The 10,096-nt window shown below is 40.7% G+C and overlaps 1 long non-coding RNA gene across 2 annotated transcripts; it reads left to right on the top strand.

Moving 5' to 3' along the window:
- The first annotated feature begins 6,706 nt into the window (after positions 1-6,706).
- Positions 6,707-8,663, top strand: LOC104231548 (uncharacterized). 2 transcript variants are annotated; one of them, XR_712103.2, is made up of 2 exons: positions 6,707-7,211; positions 8,441-8,663. It is a non-coding gene; the product is annotated as an uncharacterized lncRNA (long non-coding RNA). The 2 variants fall into 2 exon arrangements; XR_011402098.1 differs by having other exon boundaries at positions 6,707-7,221.
- Positions 8,664-10,096: the final 1,433 nt, after the last annotated feature.

Genomic DNA, 10,096 nt, shown 5'->3' with positions numbered 1-10,096 from the left:
AAATAAATCTAGCTTTACCTGGCACCGTTGGTAGGGAGCCACCGATGTCTATCCCCTATTTCATGAACGGCCATGGTGATAAGACGGAATGTAGCTGTTTACCAGGTTGGTGAATCATTGGCGCAAACCTTTGGCATTTGTCACAACTTCGAACAAATTCCTTGGTGTCCTTCTCCATGCTGTCCCAATAGTAGCCTACTCTGATGACCTTTCGGACTAAAGAATCGACGCCTGAATGATTTCCACAAGTGCCCTCGTAGATTTCTTGAAGTACATAATCGGTGTCCCCCGGTCCCAAGCATACTGCTAAAGGTCCGTCAAAGGTCCTTTTAAATAGCGTTCCATTCTCGTCGAGTGAAAATTGAGCTGCTTTGGCTCGAAGAGCCCTCGATTCTTTTGGTTCTGTGGGCAGCTTCCCGTTTCTCAAATAGTCGATGTATTTATTCCTCCAGTTCCATGTTAGACTTGTTGATTTGATCTCGGTGTGGCCTTCTTCAATCACCGACTTGGATTACTATACGACAGCCCCCAGGAGTATGTCATCTTCTACGATAGATGACCCCAGGTTCGCGAGTGCATCGACCTCACTACTCTGATTTTGAGAAATGTGGACCAGAGTCCATTCTTTGAAGCGATGCAATATGACCTGAAGTTTGTCTAAGTATCTTTGCATCCTGTCCTCTCGAACCTCGAAGCTCCCATTTACTTGGTTGACTACCAGAAGCGAGTCGCATTTTGCTTCGACGACTTCTGCTCCTAGGCTCTTGGCCAGCTCGAGACCTACAATCATAGCCTCATACTCGGCCTCATTGTTAGTAAATTTTGAAGTTTTTATAGATTTCCTAATCATGCCACCCGTAGGTAGTTTCAAAATGATGCCGAGCACGGACCCTTTCACATTCGAGGCACCATCGGTGAACAGGGTCCATACCCCCGATGATATGCCCGTTTTTAGCAAGAGTTCTTTCTCTACCTCGCATACGAGGGCAGGTGTAAAGTCAGCCATGAAGTTCGCCATAATTTGGGACTTGATAGCCTTCCGGGGTTGGTACTCGATATCATACCCTCTGAGCTCGATGGCCTATTTGGCCAATCTGCCCGATAATTCAAGTTTGTGCAAGATATTTTGAAGAGGGTACGTTGTTAAAACACATATACGATGGCATTGAAAATAAGATTTTAATTTCCGAGATGCACTTACTAATGCAAGAGCTAATCTTTCTAAGTGTGGATACCTGGTTTCAGCATCTCCTAGAGTCTGACTTACGTAATAGATAGGGAATTGCATACCTTGTTCTTCCCAAACCAACACACCACTTACCGCTACTTCGGATATGACCAGATACAAGTACAACGTTTAATCTTCCTTCAGGGTGTGGAGCAAAGGCTGGCTCGAAAGATACCGCTTTAATTCCTCTAAAGCATGTTGGCATTCCGGAGTCCACTCAAAGCTATTTTTCTTCTTGAGCAAGGAGAAGAAATGATGACTCCGATCTGAAGATCTCAAGATAAATCGACCTAAGGCCGCTATCCGGCCGGTCAGCCGTTGTACGACCTTTACATTGTTCACCACTATGATTTCTGCAATGACCTTGATTTTGTGGGGTTGATCTTGATCCCTCTATTCGATACCATGAAGCCTAAAAATTTGCCCGATCTTACGCCGAAAGCATATTTCTCGGGGTTGAGTTTCATGTTGTAACTTCTAAGGATATCGAATGTTTCCTATAAATGAGTCAAATGGTCCTTTGTGCATCGGGACTTAACTAGCATGTCATCAATGTAAACTTCCATAGATTGGCCTATTTGATGTTCGAACATCTTATTAACTAGGCACTGGTACGTAGCTCCTACGTTTTTTAGCCCGAAGGGAATTACATTATAATAGTATGTACCATATTTTGTGATGAACGAAGTTTTTTCCCTATCATCTGGGTTCATTTGAATTTGATTATACCCGGAGTAGGCATCGGAGAAAGTAAGGATCTCGTGGTCGGCCGTGGCATCGATCAAGCGATCCATGTTGGGCAATGGGAATGAATCTTTGGGGCATGCTTTATTCAAGTCTTTATACCATTCGAGGTATTTTACCTCTCTAATTGATCCTATTTTGAGGAGTTTTGTTACCTCGTCTTTGATGAACGCATGTTTTACGTCGAACTGAGGCCTCCTTTTTTGCTTCACTAGTTTGAACCTGGGATCGACACTTAGTCGATTGGTGGTTATTTCCGGCGAGATCCCTGTCATGTCTAAATGGGACCAATCAAAGCAATCAATGTTGTTAATAAGAAATTGGATGAGTTTTTTCTTGTGTTCGGGGGTTAATCCCGTTCCCAAGTATACCTTTCGATCTGGAAGATGCTCGATCAAGATGGCCTGTTCGAGTTCTTCGACCGTTGATTTTGTTGCATCTAACTCCTCGGGGGCATTGAAGGTCCGAGGAGTAAGGAAGTCTTCTTCGTTATCTTCGTTCGAATGCTCACAGACCACCTGTTCCTCGGGGTCAGCTTGTTTCCTAACTTATCCTGGACGGGGAGAGTCGATGTTGGTTCTATGTCGTTTATTGCGAACATCTCCTTTGATGCATGTTGTTCTCCGTACACCGTTTTTATACCATTTTTTGTTGGGAACTTCATCATCTGATGAAGAGTTGACAATACCGCCCTCACGTTGTGTATCCACGGCCTTCCAAGCAAGGCATTGTACCTCATGTCACCTTTGATGACATGAAACTTGGTGTCCTGAACTGTACCGGACACACTGACTGGGAGGATAATTTCTCCCTTCGTTGTCTCGCTTGCAATGTTCAATCCATTGATGACTCGTGAGGTGGGCATGATCTGATCGAGCAGTCCAAGCTGCTCCACCACCTTCGACCTGATTATGTTGGCCGAGCTAACTGGATCCACGAGCACATGTTTAATTTGAACGTTATTCAAAAGAAAAGAAATTACTGGTACATCATTATGTGGTTGGGACAAGGCATCGTTGTCTTCTTCTCTAAATGTAAGGACGTCCTCGGGTATATAGCTCCGAGTTTGCCTTTCCGTTGCGATGGACACTTTGGCCCGTTTGAACATGGGTCCCTGTGGGACGTCGGTTCCTCCAGCGATCATGTGAATGATGTGCTGAGGTTTTTCTAGTCCATTCTTTCCATTCGCCTCTCTTTCTTGAAAGTGGTTCTTGGCTCGACTGAGGAATTCTCGAAGGTACCCTTCGTTGATCAGCCGGGCCACCTCCTCTCGAAGCTGCCTACAATCCTCGATCCTATGACCGTGAATGCCATGGTATTCACATATCAAATTAGGGTATCTTTGGGAAGGATCTGACTGTGCGGGCTTTGGCCATCTGGTATCCTTAATTCTACCCATGGCCAATACGTTGTCTGAGATATCGATGTTGAAGTTGTATTCTGACAAACGGGGTGCCTCCATTGGCCTCGAATGCCCGTCAAACCCGGTCTTGCTCATAATTCCCCGAGAATTTTGGCCTCGATCTACTCTTCGATCATTTCGAGGTATATTCCCCTTGAAGTGTCTCTTTGATCTTTGAAGTATGGCTGATAGCTTTCTTTACCTGATCTTGACTCCCTTTTTGTAGACCTTGGTTCCTTTGCTAGGAGTCTGCTTGGATATACTGAGCTAGAGGGGGCTCCCAATTGGTCGTCTTCGACCCTGATCTTCGATTGATATCTGTTGTGCACATCCGCCCAAGTCACGGCGGGATATTTGATCAAATTTTGCTTTAGCTGCTTCGAAGCTACCGAGCTTCGTTCGTTCAAGCCCTAAGTGAAGGCCTGCACTGCCCAGTCATCGGAGACTGGTGGTAATTCCATTCGCTCCATCTGGAAGCGAGATACAAATTCCACCAGCATCTCGTTCTCCCTTTGTTTGATCTTGAAGACGTCGGACTTCCTTGTAGCAACATTGATGGCACCGGCATGTGCCTTCACAAAAGAATCTGCCAACATGGCAAACAAATCCATCGATTTCGGGGGTAGGTTGTGATACCACATCATGGCCCCCTTCGACAGTGTTTCTCCAAATTTCTTCAGCAAGATGGATTCAATCTCGTCATCCTTTAAGTCATTCCCTTTTATAGCACAAGTATAAGCGGTAATGTGTTCATTGGGGTTCGTGGTCCCGTTATACTTCGGGATATCGGGCATTCTGAATTTCTTCGGGATGGGCTTCGGAGCCATACTTGATGGGAATGATTTCTGCACTAATTCTTTGAATCTACACCCTTTAGAATCGGGGGTGCGCCCGGGATCTGATCGACTCTCGAGTTATAAGTCTCTACCTTTTAATCGTTAGCCTCTATCTTCTTTTCTCCTGACTCAATTCTTTTAGTCAATTCCTCGAGCGTTTTCATGATTGTGGGGTCAGTCCCCGAGTCGCTTTCATCGAGTCTTTCTAGCACTGGCTGGTGCTGCATGTTTACTGGTTCGGAGGTGTTAGGGGTTCTGTTCTGACTTTGAAGTTGAGCGATGGAGACTTGCTGAGCTTGCAGCATCTCGAATATCACTTGGAGGCTGACCCCTCATTCTTCCATTCCTCGTGCTTTTTGGCCTCCAGCCTGGGCTTCCCTACGGTCATTCCTTACGGGGTCTGCGCCTGCTTCCGTGTTTAGAGCATTGTGGGAGCTGATATCAACTGGCTCCACGTTTGGCACTCCCTCAGGGTTTACAGGTGGTACACCGAGCCCTATGCCGTTGTTTTCTCCAAGTCCTTCACTGTCATGAGCAGGTGCATTTTGTGTGCTAGACATATTTTGGCCTGAAATCAAATATTCTTTGACAAGAAAAAGTGTGAAGAATAACGTATGTTATCAGAAAACTAGCCCCAAAACAATCACTATTATTTTTAGCCTCACGGTGGGCGCCAAACTTTTTACCTTGAAAATGATTTTAACAATTGTATTTGATTTTGTGGTTCTAAAAATATGTGATTTATTTCGATACTAGTTGTTAGGGAATAGATGCTAAGTGTAAGTAAAGAGAATATGATATGCAAACCAACGTTGAAGAAGGACTGGGGTCTCGAACTCAATGGAATCAAGGACCTTGGGTCCGATAATAGCAATAAATGAAAAACAATAAATGAAGAATAATGAATGAAAAATAATAAAGCTGAAAGAGAGTATTGTGCTTGAGAAAAGCAGAAAATGGTCTATTGTGGTAAAAATGTTGTTCCCCTACAAGAATGTTTGGGTCCCCTTTACATAGGAGGAGTGAATGCCAACACATTACAAGTCTAATCATGACAGAGAAATGCTATTGGTACAGCTGTGTAACAGACTTGTACGGGCTTGTACTATCTTTGCAGACCTTATCAGCTCTAACCACATGTCCTTGAGAGTTTTCCCGCCTTTTTATGACGGTTATCGATTTTATATTGCCTCGAGGTAGGCCGTGATGAACCTTCGACATGCTTTCTCGAGGTATGCATTTCGGGGTCGAACTTTAGTTTTTACTTCGAGCCCCTCGAGATTGGGCTTGACATGCCATAGAGGCCTTGATATCGGGGCCCCCGTTATCGAGATTGGGCTTGATATGCCATAGAGGCCACTCTATAGCTTTTTCTTTTATTATATACAGCTATAGTTATTGAATAAATATGAAAAACTACAAGATTGCCCGCGTAATGGGCAAAATATCAAATACAGGTACATTGAACTATCTCTACGAGACTTGACCAAGTGCTTTGCCAAAATTTAAAAACTAAAGATAGAAAAAAATTCAAAGTGCTGGTTGATATGCCTGTATTTAGGAGGATGAAATTCAGAGAAAAAACAAAATTCAATACTTAAGTGTGGAAATTCTTTTCTTTTTGACCTGGTCCCATAGTTAACATGTGAGTAGAGAAAGCTCAAGTAGTCATTGTTTGTCAAAGGTTATTTGTGATCACCCGGATCTAACTTGTTGGTCGATAAGTCGAACCGAAATAGAGATCGAAGCTGAGAACAGCTCAATGAATTGTTATACAGTGATTAATAATAAAATAAATTATTGTTATTGATTGCGAAAGGGTCTTCAAAAGCACCGTTTATAAGGGTATTTCTCTAACGGATGCGCGACAACTATATTTTCAGACACCTATAACTTGTTTTTCCTAATATTTTCATATGGGACCGTGAGCACCTAATTTTTGCCCTACATAAAAATAACTCCTAAAAATAAACCCAAAATAATTTTTAATGGATTTTAGAAATTTTTCTTTATTTAGTTGCATTTCATGCATTTTTAATATTTTAAAATCATAGAAAAATGATAAAAACCGTCACGTTTTAATTTCATGTCATTTTAGGTCCAATTTGCATTTAGGAATTTAATTTCATAACTTAATCGCATTCATTAAACAAAAATCACAAAAAAATTGCTACAATAGTCATGTCCACATTTTAGTTTTTAGTTTTAAATTAATTGGTGTTAAATTAGTAAAAATAAGTAAGATTAACTTTACAAATTAATTTACGCTAGAGCCTAATTTAGGATTTTATTTAGCTTATTCAATTAATTCAATTGGATTTTTGAAATCAAAAGAAAAACAAAGAAAAGAAGTAGATTTGGCCTTTCAATTTCGTCTGGGCCAGCTTAACTTGAAGCCAACAAATCCCAAATTACCCAAGCCCAAAATATTGAGCTCATACTCATTCCCCGTTTGACTTAACCTAATTCCTACACCTATAAAATAATCCTTTTAACTTCTAAATTAAAATAGAAATAGACCTTAGAGACCTAGACTTTTGGACTCCGCCATTAACACCAAAGGACACCCCCCAAATTCCCCAAAATCGATCACTCCCTAGGAGGACCCCTGCAAAATCCCCACGACTTTGCCTCTCATTTCCATAACCCATCTTATCAAACAAGCTAATAAACCCATTTTCCCAATCAAATCGATACCATTTTTCTCGTTAGTCCATGACTCTAATACGCTAAATCGATGTCCCTAGCGACTTCAACAGTGGAAATTGTTGTCCCAAAAGATTTTCTATACAATTCCGCCACCTCCAATCATACAGACCCCCTTGTTCCTTATTTATGTTCCGTGGATGAAGTCTAATTGAAGCCGCGTTTGGAGTTCGAGTTCTGCGGCGCCGATCGAGGTCTGTTCGTGATTGATAGTTCCTGTTGCTTGGCTGGTGTTTGTCGTGGATTTTCGCTGCCGGATTTAGTCGTATTTGATTCCGAGCATAATTAATTAAAGGTGCATTCAGGTTCACTTCTTCCTTCTACTCTTATATATATTATGAATCAAAGCCATAAAGAGGAGCCATTTTAAGATAGGCTAATCAGATGTAGTTTGGGGTTTAATCGATTTCTCTTTCTGATTTTGGCTGATGGTTATTGTTACCCAATGAGTTTCCTTTCGGCTAGTGTCTTAGTTAGAGTTTGAATGAATTAAAATATGTTTGATTCCCTGCTTTAGATTTGTCGTCATGCTGATTCCCTTATGAATAATGTTGAATGAGTTTTCTGTTTGGAAATATTGTAAATGCTGACAGTGCTCGAAAGGTTAATTCAAGTTAGTCGTGGTAGGCTCCTTATCTAACGTGGTTCTTCTGTTTGTGGTAAATTCCTTATCTAACTTGGTTCTGTTGTTTGAGTTCTCTCCATGTCTTCACTCTTTAATGTTAAGATTACGCTTCGTGTGGGTTGAAAAGTTATTATGAAGTTACATAGATGAAAATCGTCATTTGAGGTAAATATGATTCCGAGTCGATCTTAAGGACGGAACAAAGTTTGGTACTTCATGTTTTTTTCAGAAATGAGATTTCCGGCATGTTGGTTTGCAGCCCGTCAACTGATTTGAATGGGTAACAAGTAGTGAAGATCTTTCGATTTGCTTAGATCGTCAAGTGAAAGATAACTTTTCTGATTGTTTAAGGACCTTGCTTGTCTCAATGGTTATTAGATCAAATTTTAAAAGCATAATATAGCATTGTTAGTCATGTTGTCTAGCATGTCGTTCATATTCTAAACTTGTCACATTGGTTGTTTAAAGAGTTGTTTTCGTTGTGCCTTACCAAAGAATTCCTACTGATCCTTTGAACCCCATGCGCCAAAGTAATAATTTGGTGGTCGAATTTGATTAAACATGTGCTCTTTCTTGTTAAAATATTCAAAAGCTAATGAAATGGTCATGTAGGGAATCTGTACTTTTGCCTTCAATTTTGAATGCTAATGCCCAAGTGTTGCTTTGCTTTATTTGACCGTATTTAAATGCTAATTGGGTAATGTATTATTGTATGGCCTCGGTTGGTTAATTTGTAAGTATAAAAGTGAAGAAAGGTTTGTATGACGTTGGTTCTAAGGTTAAATTTATGGGCTTTAGGATCTCACATATCAAAAAGATAAGGAAAATTGGGTTGGTTAGAAATATTTTAATGGCTCCTCTCAATAGCTTTGACTCACTTTTTCTTTATTATATTTCAGGCCTTCCTTAGTTCTTATCTACTGAATGTTCTTCTATTTGTATGCTCCATTGCTTGACTCTGTCGGAAGAAATTATTTGAAAGATGAATGCGGGTCGTGCGAGTGGGAAAAGGCCGAGCTTATTAGTGATTAAATTGTTTACATGTCCTAGGAATCGAGCTTGGTCAAATACATAAAAATGAAAATTCAAGTGAATATGAGCATGATTTAGAATTTCCCCTTTTATTTAGTTTCCTTTTATTTTGTTATATTATCCGCTAGGAGCATATTAGGCCGACCACACCTGGGTAGGCGAACCTTTAGGCGCGTTTTGAATTTATTATCGTGATTATGTACACGTTCGCGTGAAATGATTACGGTTTCTAATAATGAACACTCGTAGCTTGCTTTAGGCGTGACTTAGACTATTACTGTGATTATGTATACGTTCGCGTAACATAATTATGAATTCAATTCTAAAAAGTAACTCGAGGAATGCATTCGCGCAACTTCGACTAAATTTTCTTAAATAATTGACAAAGCGTCATTAATTGTGGACACGTTCGCGTGACATGATTTTTGACGCGTCAAAGGAAATGAGTATACGTATGCCTAACTCAATTCTTTAGTTACGAATAAATCAAGTGATTTAAAGCGGGAAAAGGTAAGTGCACATATGTCCCAAAAATGAGTAGATTAAACATTTAAGCCAAGTAATAATCACTAAGCAACCGTGCTAGAACCACGGAACTCGGAAATGCCTACCACTTTTTCCCAGGTTATCAGAATTGTTTATCTAGAATTTCTGGTTCGCAAACTTTTTAATAAAGTCAAAAAAATTTCAGTTTGGCATTTTAAAATAAACTGGTGACTTGGGACACCAAATAAATTATTCCAAGTGGCGACTTTGATAAATTAAATAATCTCATTTCTAATAATGTCACTTTAATTGAAAAATCTCCCCCTATACCCCCTCGGGTGGTAAAAAAGGAGGTGTGATAGCTCTGGCGACTCCGCTGGGGACAAGAACCCAGAATCTCTGGTTCAGGGTTCATGAATTCGAGCTTGTTAATGTGTTTTTTATTTGGCTTAATTGTTGATATTACTGTATTTTGTGGACTTAATGTGCTAATTGCCATTTATCGCTTTGATATTACTTGAACTGCATTTAAATGTCTTCTTACGCCTCCCTTCTGAGTCTTTTAAAAAAATGGTGCTCCCGTTCGCGTGACCCACCTTTCTGTTAGAGTTATACCAAATAGAACGGGGCTGGGCAAGCAATAAGGCCAGACATACTTTCGTGCTCCCGGTACGTTGCCCCCTCCTCGACTCGAGTTTGTCCGCTCGGGTAAGCCAGGTCTAGAACACAACCCCAAGTTTAAACTTAGAATAACATAACCTCATGCCGGATCACTAGTAGCTTTTATTTACATCGCGTGCATTTGACATTGGGGACTCAACACAGGGGTTGGGTCCGTCTAGGACAGATGCACCCGAAATAAAAAGACCATCCTGATGCATCTTACGTGCTACATGCGCATATGTTTGGTTCGTCTTGCAAGTTGACCGGCTTCAAGAATAGGGAAAGAAAATCAAAAAAGAAAAGAAAAGAAAGTGAGAGGTAGATATTTAGAAAATTCTGAAACTCTGCCGAAATTCTGAAGAAAGAAAAAGAAA

This window comes from Nicotiana sylvestris, chromosome 9 (genome assembly GCF_000393655.2).
Source record: "Nicotiana sylvestris chromosome 9, ASM39365v2, whole genome shotgun sequence".
Classification (NCBI taxonomy): Eukaryota; Viridiplantae; Streptophyta; class Magnoliopsida; order Solanales; family Solanaceae; genus Nicotiana; species Nicotiana sylvestris.
Note: the sequence above shows the minus strand (reverse complement) of the source record. Positions and strands in the feature narration are given on the sequence as shown.